Raw genomic sequence first — 12,143 nt, 5'->3', positions numbered from 1 at the left:
CTCGTACAACGGTTTTAAGAGGCAATCCGATATCTTTTCCCGAAGATCCGCATCATCCTACTTTATCTATATTTTTCGAGGTCTCTATTACTAACACCATTTTACCTTCAAAAAGTCGTATAAAATGTATTCGCAAAACTAATTTTATCGATCTTTGTCTACATCTCTCGCAAGTTGATTGGTCCTTTCTTCAGTCCTCATCTCATATAGAGCCTACTGTCAATCTGTTTTACGAAACATTATACTCTGCCCTCGATACCTACGTCCCTGAAGTCACCGTATTTGTTATAACGTATATCTTTCCCAATGTGGAAAAAATTTCCGTAGTAATCCCAAAAAATTCTTCTCGTTCGTCAACTCAAAACGCAAGTCTAACGCGTTCCCTTCTTCCCTTCAGTTACAGTCTGAAACAGAAACTTCAGATCAAGGAATTGCAAATTTATTTGCCAACTTCTTTCAATCGACGTACTCCTCGGATACTTATGACTCCTCCCCCCTTATCCATATCATCTACCTCATGTTAATAACGTGTTTCTTCCCTTCCTTGATGAAAGTACAGTCTTCGAAGGTTTGTCATCAATTGACATCTGTTTCTCTGCGGGTCCAGATAAAGTTCCGAGCTGTATTTTAAAATACTGCGCTCAAGCCCTAACTCATCCTTTGACCTTCTTATTTAATTTATCCCTGGAGCATTCTCGCCTCCCCATGATCTGGAATGAATCCTACCTTATTCCTCTTCAAAGGAAAGGGTCCAGATCTAATATCGAAAATTATCGTGGTATTGCTAAACTATCTGCCATTCCGAAGTTGCTCGAGCACCTTGTTACTCGTCAATTGCAACACGCATGTTCTAGCATTATATCCCCCACGCAACATGGTTGCGCCTACATCTTAACCTTGATGAATTAAGCATTTGGTGTTCAAATAATCTACTTTTCTTGAACCATTCTAAGTGCAAACTTATGACTTTTCACCGCCGTGCACCACATTTTGTCTCTTATTCTCTAGGACACCATGTTCTGGATCGAATCTCCACATCAAATGACTTAGGAGTCCTTTTCGATCACAAGCTATGTTTTAATAGCCATATTGCTTCAACTGTTAACAAAGCTAAGGGAGTTCTAGCGTTTATTAAGCGTTGGTCAAAAGAGTTTGACGATCCGTATATAACTAAAGCACTGTACGTCTCGTTGGTTCGCCCGATATTGGAGTATTGTTCTTGTGTGTGGAGTCCACAATACAAGGAGCAACAAATTATCATTGAATCCGTTCAAAAAAAATTTTTAATATTCGCCCTTAGACATCTAAATTGGGACTCTAAGAGACTCCTTCCACCATACCTATCTAGGCTAAAACTAATGAACCTACCCTCTTTACACCATCGCAGAATTTGCAATGGCGTGGTATTCATGCATAAGCTCATTCTCGGGATTGTGAACTCTCAAACGCTTTTGGGACGAATCGATTTTTCGGTTCCCTCCAGACCAACCCGTACTTTCCGCCCCATCCGATTATCCATATGTAGATCTAATTACTCCCAGCATGAACCTTTCCGGGTTTTATGCAATAATTATAATTATTTGTACCATTTAATATCCCCCGAATTATCCCTTGAAAAAATTATATTTAACATTTATCATTGCCTGGCGGGTAGGCATAAAACGCTAGGGGGTGGTCCCCCCGAAAAATATTAACCAGCATGGACCCTCTGGGCCAACAATGGAGCGGACGAAAGATGAAGCAAGGGTTGGGATGTCAACCCAAACGTCGGTGGAAAGCGTGGCTGCTACCACCGGCGGGCACGGGGAGGAGCAATCCTCTCTGCGTGTCGCCAGCGGCCACACCTCTGATATGACGGGAGCAGGTCATATCAGTTGCAATGCTACTGACACAAAAACGACTCACTCCAGGTTGAGCCGCACAGGTGCCGTGGTCGATACCGACTCGGACCTGGAGAGCGTGCTCTCTGTAACCAAGACGGAGGAAGACAGCCTTCTCCGCTCCCCGGAACCAGGTTCCAGCTCCCTGCGTAGGGAAGGGCCGAAGCGTTCCAAGGAGGGGTTGACGGCGAAGGCGCATTACAAAGCGGCCCTCAAGATCATGGGACGGCTCCAGGGCAGGAAGGACCTCTCTGAGGAGGAGAAGGCCAAAATGACCTGGGCCGAAGAACGGATAAAGGAGGGCCGGCTTCACTTCTCGCAGATGCCGCAGATGAAGGCATCGACGGAGGGATTTGCCAACAAGGTGGAGGAGAGTCTCGCCACCAAAAGGCAACGCTCGACCGAGAGTGCCAAGAACGACACTCCGGTGAGCAAGCGGCAACGCGGGCCCAAGGTGGCAGCCCCCACACCCAAACAGGCGAAACGTCCCCAAAAAGCGAAGGTCAGTGAGGTGACCAAACGACATTTAATCGTGGCACTCATTGACCGGAGCGAAGAGAATGGCAAAACAACGGCGGCGCTTTGGAAGATGGTGCACGCGCGGCTCGTGGATGCGCTGTTCGCCAGAATGGAGGAGGACCCAACGGCCCCCATGCCCACGTTCGATGGTGCAGGGTGGCTCAACGGGTTAAAAATACTTAAATGTATTGACGACCCTACACTCAAGTGGCTGACGCAAACGGTCTGCCAACTGGAAGCGTTGTGGGAGGGGGCCAAGCTGGAGGTGGTGGACAGGGAGCTAATCCCGTCCATACCAAAGGCAAAGGTACTCTTCCCCATCGTAATCCAAGGGGACCGTGCGCTGAAGCTGCTACAGAGGCAGAACCCCGATGTGCCAACGGCTAACTGGAGGATTCTGCATATCGGGAGCCCACTACCCAACGAGGGGGGCCAGAGTGCGATCATCCAGATCAGCAAGGAGGCAGAGGACCTGCTATACCCAAGATTCGGGAAGATGGCGTGGGGGATGGGCAGTGTTTACCTGCGGCTGAGAAAGCGCCACCCCGAGGACAAAGATGCGCACACTCTGCAGGCGGGCGAGGTGGAGAAGGACCTTGGTCTGGACACCATCGTGGAGGCCGCACAGGGTCTTGCGCTGGACTCGGAGGAAGAGGGGGAGGACGGTGACCTGACGGTAGTAGTCAACCCGTCGAGTGGAGCTGAGCCAGACGCACATGGTGAGTGTGCTGCAGCTCAACCTCCACAAGAGTAAAATTGCGTCGGCGGAGCTCCTCTTTGCCATGGAGCAAGGGCCCGCCGACATAGCCTTAGTCCAGGAGCCATGGGTTGCCTCAGGCAATGCTGTGGCCGGGCTAAAGTCCTCAAATTTTAACGTATTCTATACACCATCGGTAAGCAGGAACAGAACCGCCGTACTCGTACGGAAGGGAATCCATGCTCACCTTATGTCTCATTACAGCACTGACGATCTAACCGTGGTGATGCTAGAAAGCAAGGAAAGGCGCCTGATGGTAGCCTCCTGCTACATGGCACACGACAGGCCGGCTCCACCTGAAGAGTTGATGCACCTAGTGGCGGAATCCAGCCCGAAGGACCAGCAACTTCTCGTCGGCACGGACGCAAACGCACATCGCAACGTGTGGGGAAGCCCCGACATCAACGACATCAACGTCCCTCCTAGACTTCATACTATCAACTAACCTAGAAGTAGCAAACGTAGGAGAGGAATACACCTTTGTAGGTCCCACCTCTTCAAACGTGCTAGACTTAACACTCGTAGCGGGAACAAGTACGGTGGTATCTGGCTGGAGAGTCCTTGAAAGACCATCCTTCTCAGACCACAGGTACATCCAGTTTAAGTGCGAATTTGAACACTCTCCGAAGATAACTGTCTATAGAAACCCCCGGAACACAAACTGGGAAAAGTTTAAAAAGACAGAGAAGCTCAATGGATAAACCCGGAATAGAACCCTAGGAACTACCAGGAACCCTGGAGGAAGAAAAGAAGACCCCAAGCAAAAATATCGCAGGGCACAAAGAAACTCGTGGAGGAACTTCTGCTCCAATATCGAAAAGAAAGTCCCAGAAACGGCTAGACTTCGGAAGCTGCTATCAAAGCAACCTACCATACAGAGTCAGCTGAAGCGAGAAGATGGACAGTGGACTGAGGGCAGTGAAGAAGCCCTAACAGCACTAATGGAAGCTCACTTCCCAGGATGCACCGAGGTTGCTGACGCTACAACGCATCAGGACCTAGCAACTGAGGAAGAGCATCCCCCAACAGGTCTCATATCGTCTAAGAAAATCCACTGGGCTATAGACTCCTTTGCGGGTACAAAAGCACCTGGACTAGACGGTATATTCCCAGCCATGCTACAGGTGACCAAAGACGTGATCACCCCATGGCTCTCTGCAATATACTCAGCTTGCCTGAGCACGGGCTATATCCCTATTCAATGGCGGACCTCGAGGATTGTCTTCCTTCCAAAGGCAGGAAAGTGCAGCCATATGAGCCCCAAGGATTACAGACCGATAAGCCTCACCTCCTTTCTACTCAAAACACTAGAAAAGCTGCTGGATCTACACATCAGGAATGATGTAGGGAGACTGATGTCAACCAACCAGCATGCCTACACCAAAGGGAAATCGGTAGAGACGGCACTGCACTCGCTAGTAGCCACCATCGAGAGAGCCCTCCATAATAAAAATTATGCTCTAGGAGTGTTCGTAGACATATCCGGAGCATTCAACAACGTCACTACGAGCGCTATTATGGACCGCCTAGAAGCGACCAATACACATCCCGCAATCAACCTCTGGATAAAGAACCTTCTAAGTTGCAGACGGGTGCAATCAGAGTGGGGCACCGCTTCCATGGTGAGGGGGGCGCATAGAGGCACACCACACGGTGGGGTCCTGTCGCCCCTCCTGTGGAACCTGGTGGTCGACGACTTAATAAAGAGATTCGAGAGGAGAGCCCCAAAAATAACAGCCTATGCAGATGACATAAGCATAATTATTACGGGAGTATGTCCATCGACCCTCAGCTCCATAATGGAATCAACACTCAGGGAGATATGTGAGTGGGCAGGAAAAGTAGGACTCAGTATCAACGCGGACAAGACGGACCTCATCCTCTTCACCAAGAGATACAAGGTACCGGCATGGATCCCCCCGAAAATTGAAAAAACCAGTCTGACCCCTAAAACACAAGTCAAATACCTCGGCATAGTACTGGACAGCAAGCTGGCGTGGACACCCAATGTAGTGGAAAGGGTGAAGAAGGCCACCATTGCGCTATACGCATCCAAGAAGATGCTCAGCAGCACATGGGGCCTGTCACCTGCTTTAATGCACTGGATCTTCATATCGGTGGTGCGACCGACTCTGCTGTACGGAGTCTTAGTGTGGTGGCAAGCGACAGAAAAGAAGACGTACAATAAGCTTATGGAAAGGACCCAGCGGCAGGCACTGCTCTGCATTACGGGGGCGCTGAGGTCAACCCCAACAAAAGCTCTCGAAACCATAATTGGAATCGACCCCCTGGACATCCACGCTCAACTGATTGCAGCAAAGGCTGCCGCCTTAGTAGCATCAGGAAACATGTCTCTACAGGGATTCGGGCACAGTTCAATTGGCCGAGACATGACCAGTATATCTGACTACATTATCCCCCAAACTTGCCTGGACGTAAACACAACCTCATTTATGGGACCCGACGACTGGAAAAGGGGTCGGGACCAGACCCAACACATCAACATATACACGGATGGCTCCAAGATGGAGGAAGGAGTAGGTGCGGGCATATATTGTACAGACCCTGAAATAAGGCTGTCCTATAAGCTACCGGACCAATGCAGCATATTCCAAGAAGAAGTCTTTGCCATACGGAAAGCGGCGGAGGTTGCTCGATGTACGGAACGCCCACATAATGTGATCAACCTGTTCGTGGACAGCCAGGCGGCGATAAGATCCATGCAGTCGTCAGCGGTCAGTTCCAAAAATGTCCTGGCAAGCAGGGAGGCATTAGATTTCCTAAGCACGACTAAGTCAGTGCGGATCTATTGGGTTCCCAGCCACCAGGGCATCGAAGGCAACGAGACAGCAGACGTACTGGCTAAGGAAGGCGTCGGGCTGGCAAACGAGAGGACTGAGAACGTGCCTGTCTCCCTCAGAGCGCTCCAAAGCGATCTAGAAAGGAGGGCACACATACAGGCCAGCAGCAGGTGGAGGAGAACCACCAACTGCAAGATCGCGAAAACCATGTGCAAGGAGAGCAATAGCAAACTCAGCCAATACCTACTACACCTACCACGGAAGGACTGTAGGATGCTAATAGGTATACTCACAGGTCATTGCCTGGCTGCAGCACATGCAGTCATGCAACTAGGCATCACCAACAGTGACAAGTGCAGGAAATGTGATGAATCTGGGGCTATCGAAACCCTGGAACATCTAATCTGCCAATGCCCGGCCCCCTCAAGGGCAAGAAACACCTTGGCAGCCCGGACTGGCACGCTGGAAGACACGGGACGCCGCAACTCCTTGCCTTTGCAAAACTCTCCTCGATCCTCACGGATTTCAAAACCGCGTAAAAACACTCAGAAGGTCCATACGCACCAATCCGGACAACTAAGGGCCATATTGGCCTATGCGTGGCCCCGTGAGGGCCGTCCGGGACAACCTAACCTAACCTATCATTACCTTGTTTAGAAAATGTGTAAATTGTATCTTTCCTTTCTCCCTTTTACATATATAATTAGTTTGTTTTTTATTCCTATTCCATAATTAGCAGATAATTGATAATTGAAATAAATAAATAAATATAAATTATAAAAAAAAATTGCCTTAAAACATGTTTTATGCGTTCCGTTTGACTTAATTAGTAAGGGTAAGTATCAATTTTTTCTCAACACCCCATGATATTTTCATTATTTAACTTTGAGTTTTATATTTGAGCGAAAACATAAAACTCAAAGTTTAATCATTATTTTTGAATTTTATTTTTTTTGCTCAAACATAATTATTATGGATAATCATTAATAATAATTAATAAAAATAATTATTATCAATAATAATTATCCCAAAAACTAAAAAAAAATTATTATTGTGTGATTTTTAAATTATAGCTTATAATGATTACGGTCCCTGGTCCGGTCACATCTGGTTCTGCGAAGGTACGGATTGGAGCAGTACCTAAGAAATGCGCAGGTGTTAGCACGTCTAAGTCGTCGGGATGCTCTGAAATGGGAAGCAATGGCCTTGAATTTATTATAGCAGTGATATGGCACACAAGCGTTCTTAGGTCATCAAAGCACAGCAAGGAGCTGGAAGCGGAACTGTAGAAATGATGTTTGGCTGTTTTAACCGCAGCCTCCCAGAGTCCGCCAAAGTGGGGAAAGCGAGGGAGAATAAACAGCCAGTCGATATGATCCAAAACACAAAACTCCTAAGCTTCCTTCAAATGTCTTTCTGCCAGGAACAGCTTCTTCAACTCTGCCAACTCGTTCTTTGCGCTATCGGACCAAATTTCCCTGGGTGGATCGCGAGTACAAATGAATCGCTTTAGAGCGCTTATAAATTCTGGCGTCGACAAATCCTGCACAAGCTCCAAGTGAACGGCCTTGGTGGCAAAGCATATGAAGAGGCATATGTAGCATTTGATGGGTGGTCTGGTCCGCATCTCACTCTTGTAAAAGAACGGACCACAAAAATCCACACCGGTTACTGTTACGTACGACACGACATTCACACTGTCTTGCGCCCTCGAATCGGCCAATGCTCATGCCGGACAAGTGCGAGCAATGATCGAGGCCCAGCGTGCAGATTTTGTTCATGGACATGTACAATTACAGCCGATGTGACGGGATGACGCCTTGGAAGAATGACTGGGTGCCGTGCGTTGAAATCAAGCGATGAATTTTTCAACCGCCCACTGACGCCTGCACCTACTATTCGTCACGCAGAGTCTTGTAGTCAGGCCACAAATGCACTCGCTGAATCGAACGAAGAAGTATCCGCGTACCACCAAAGAAGTCAGCTACTGTTAATCCGGACGACCTTATGTGCTGCAGAAACTTGAAGACGTATCCAAACGTGCGCTGGAGCATTCCTACGGAATTGGAAAGTTTTCGGCCGTCAGATAAATCAACGAACGGACAAACTGCAATCAGGACTCTCTTGCGCAGCTCCAGTGTTGGCATGGATTGAATAGATGGCGCTGGCTCAGGGGTTGCTCATCTTAAAGAAAGGGTGGCCCGTGGGCCCATAGATGCTATTCCAGAAGCTCTGATGGCAGCGCGCCTCTGGACAATATATAGTTACGTATATAGTTACATATATTACTACCACTACTCATCATCGGACACTACTTCTAATTCCCAAACAATTTCCAATACCATAGTCATACATACATACATAGCATTAGAATAGAGATAAGAGAGAGAACTTGTAAACGAAAATAGAATTGGCTCTTGTGCTAGCTCGGCAGTTAGGAGCTGACCGCACAAGAGTTCGAACGTGAATAAAGAGATTATTTATCATTCAAGTCTGATTACACTACTCGACAAAATCGAACTTTTTTTTCCTCAAGGATCCAAACCGACTTTATCTGATAGATGGGAATTGGGAACAAAGAAAACGACAGAGGGTTGTTTGGTACCTGATCGCGATCCCAATTCCCAATTGGCAGTCTGGCCCGCAACCTTCTAAAAGGTATTTTTTGTTCATTTTTTTCACTTTTTAGGTTTGGTCAACGAGTTTTGGCTACAAAGTTTCTCCATAGATTTTAATGAGCAATACCTTAAACGACGCCTAATGCACCTATACATAAAAAATTGAAGTCACAGGATATAATTTTTTGTCGACCCACACAAAAATCATTATTTTTGCATCTCAATGCTTTATATTTCCCAGACGGTAAGCTGAAATCACAAAGTGTTTTAACTTAACTTCTAGCTGTTTTAATTATCTTTTTAAAATAGCAAAGTTCTTTAAAACCAGATGTAAGATAGTAGAGTTATGTGGAAAAAAGAAGCGCTCCCTCTGAAAAAAGCTTAAAAAAAATACCAGTTTTCAAAAATTCTTCAAAAAAAAGTTCCGCCATAGAAAAAAAAATATATATTATCAAACCCTTTCTAAGCCCCAAATCTTTAAGAAAAAGTTGGTTTGTTCCTTGAGGAAATCTCGTGTCAAGTAGTGTAATTGGTGTTACATATTGTGAGCTTAACAGCTAACAATCACGAAAACCTACAGCGGATCGGGCTAAGAATGCCCTCAGTTTCAATTTATTTGAGGCGTTAAGACGGAACAGACTGCCTCATCTAACTGGCGACGAGGATTTAACAATAAAAGAAAAACCCAACACAACCTCCACGTTAATCAAACATACATAATTGAAATACTCAAACTAATTCCAAAGAGGGAGAAGTACGCACATTGCCGGAATATTGCTGTACTTAGTACATAAATTCTAGTAAAGCGGCTCCACATACTAGATAAGTCTTCTTAGTATCAACGATCATCGACTCGACTACACATGCCGTTACCAGTCTTATCAGCATAAGCGATCATCCCCCAGTCAGACGTGCCTAGCCGTCGCACAGTGTATCGAAGTGCACGTTTTTGGACAAAATTGCGCCGACAGCGCAAATGATGTCCGATGTTGATCATGTTTTTTTTAAAAGACTCTTATTGAATGCTGCTGTATGGTCTGCTTGCCAAGAATGGCTAGTTCTCTAAAACTAACCTAACAAAAAATAAACAACTTTCATGAAACAAAAAATTTTAATTTTTGGGGGGAAATCAATAATAAGTTGAACAACTGAACAGTATTCATTAATTTTTATTTCAAAATTAATATCTAAAAAAATATTTTTTTTTTGTTTCAATATTAAATTGGTTATTTGTACCTTTTACTAAGGCATTTTACAAATTACCCTCTGTGCATTGATCATATTTTTTTTACAGTTGTAAGATTTAAAACTGTCTTTGCATTTAAGCTGTGAAAGCTTTTAAGCTAAGATAGAATTATCTTGCATTATCTGCTATGTATGTATTAGAGTGGGAGAAGCCTATTGTCATTTACCGTTCATGAGAGCACTTGGAAGCCCTATCTGTAAATACGGCCCCATGGGCCAAATAAAGATCACTCAAGAACAACATCGCGTCTTAGTCACAATACAAAATTCGGAAATTAAAAAATCCATAACTTAAAATTGTGTAAAATGTTTTGGAGTACGGACTCTAGTGATGGAAAAAGTAAAGTAGATGGAGTTGTGGAGAAAATAGCTCATGCAAATAATTATTCGGAAGAACAGTTGACGGAAATAAAGTGCAAATGGAAAAACGGATTTTGTTCACAGTATTTAAAGAAGTGGAAAAGAAATAAAAACTTATTATACCCGTACTCAAAAAAGAGTTAAGGGGCATATTAGATTTGTGGTAAAAGTGGATGTGTGTAACGCAGAGAAGGAAACGTTTCCGATCCCATAAAGTATATATATTCTTGATCAGCATCAATAGCCGAGTCGATAGAGCCATGTCCGTCCGTCTTGTTTGACGCCTGGATCTCAGAGACTATAAAAGCTAGAGGAACCAAATTTTGTTTCCAAACTCATATGATATCACACTGATACAAGTGTATTTCAAAATTTCGCACCGCCCCCTTCCGCCCCCACAAAAAACGAAAATCTGTGGCAGGCACATTTTAAAGATTAGAAAATACACCCGTTTTATCTCTTATATATTAATTTTATTGTTCAGTTCTGCTGCATCGACTTGTCACAAAACGTTTTACAAAAGGAATGAAAGAAAAAAAGAGAACGGCACAAGCCGGTCAACGTACATGTATGTGTGTATTATCGGCATCTCCTTTTCTTCCTACCACGCATACACACACACATTCTTCTGCAGAAGACCAGTGGACCACAAGACGATAGTAAAGCGGAAGTATCGCAAAATGTTCGTAAACGGACTTAGAAATGATAAAAATCCGTGAGTTGTTACTGAAGCCTCGCTCAATGTCCGCAAGCGGACTCAAAAAAGAGCATTTAGCGGACAAAAAGCATGGGACGTTTAAGTATCGCAAAATTATTGCAAACGGACTTAAAAATGAGTGAAAACTGTACAAGAAAGTAAAAAAAAAACGGAAATATAGCTAGCTACCGGTAAAGTCTCGCTAAATGTGCGCACGCGGACTCAAAAAAGAGCATTGAGCGGACAAAAACCAGGGGACGTTTAAGTCTCGCAAAAATTACGCAAACGGGCTTAAAATTGAGTGAAAAATTGACAAGAAAGTAAAAAATAACGGAGAAAACAGCTAGCTACCGGTAAAGTATCGCCAAATGTTCGCAGACGGACTTAGAAAAGAGCATTTATTGTACTAAAACCAAGCGTCGACTAAAGTCGCGCAAAATTATCGCAAACGGAATTAAAAATGAGTGAAGGAAAGTCTGACTAGTCAGTGTTCTGGGTACACAACTAATACCCGACAGCAGTTAATGGCGTTTTATTAGATATTAATTGATGTCTACACCAGAAGAGGCACCCACCGGGGGGGGGGGGGGGGGGGGGGGGGGCCGGGCCGCACAGGACGGGGAAGGCCGCCCGGGGGGGGGGCGGACACGGCGCGCACGCGGCAGCGGCCGCGGGCGCGGGGGCGGATAGGTTTATAATTCCCAACTGCTTCTGGCTGTGAGGACATGGAAACCCCCCCCGATGCCGATCAGAGGCGTAGAGGTTAATCGTGATCACGAGCGTGTTCCTCCGGAGTGAGACTTTTGCGATTATTCCTAATGTGAATAACTCGTCTGTGTAAATTTTGATAACCGGGAATAGCGTTTGCGCCGTCCCTACTTAAATAATAAATATGCGAACAAAATACGAGACAAAAAATATTATTTTTAATTTACTTTTAATATTGCTAGTGGGCTACTTTTAATATTACTTTCGGCTTGTTAATGATATTAAAAACATATCGTAAAAGATAGCATAAAAGGCTCGCAAAAGATATTATAAAAGGTCCGCAAACGATACCTTCTTCGAGCTACCGAAAACGAAACTTTCACTGCCACAAAGTAAGCGACTAGTGATTCATTTTATTATCGTTTTTGGATCTAAATTCGATAGTTTTACCCGCTTGAGTTTCGCGTAACTCACGTTTGCGATATCGTTTACGAAGTTTTGGTCCACTGGGTGATGTGTCTTTTGCATGTAGTTACGAAGAACGGCTATTGATTGCGT

General features: G+C 45.1%; 1 pseudogene; it reads left to right on the top strand.

Annotated features, from left to right (window-relative positions):
• The first annotated feature begins 11,618 nt into the window (after nucleotides 1-11,618).
• LOC121405182 lies at nucleotides 11,619-11,756 on the top strand (annotated as a pseudogene).
• The last annotated feature ends 387 nt before the right edge of the window (nucleotides 11,757-12,143 follow it).

The sequence above is a fragment of the Drosophila obscura genome, unplaced genomic scaffold, assembly GCF_018151105.1.
Source record: "Drosophila obscura isolate BZ-5 IFL unplaced genomic scaffold, ASM1815110v1 contig_75, whole genome shotgun sequence".
Lineage (NCBI taxonomy): Eukaryota > Metazoa > Arthropoda > Insecta > Diptera > Drosophilidae > Drosophila > Drosophila obscura.
This window is presented reverse-complemented; position numbering and strand designations above follow the sequence as displayed.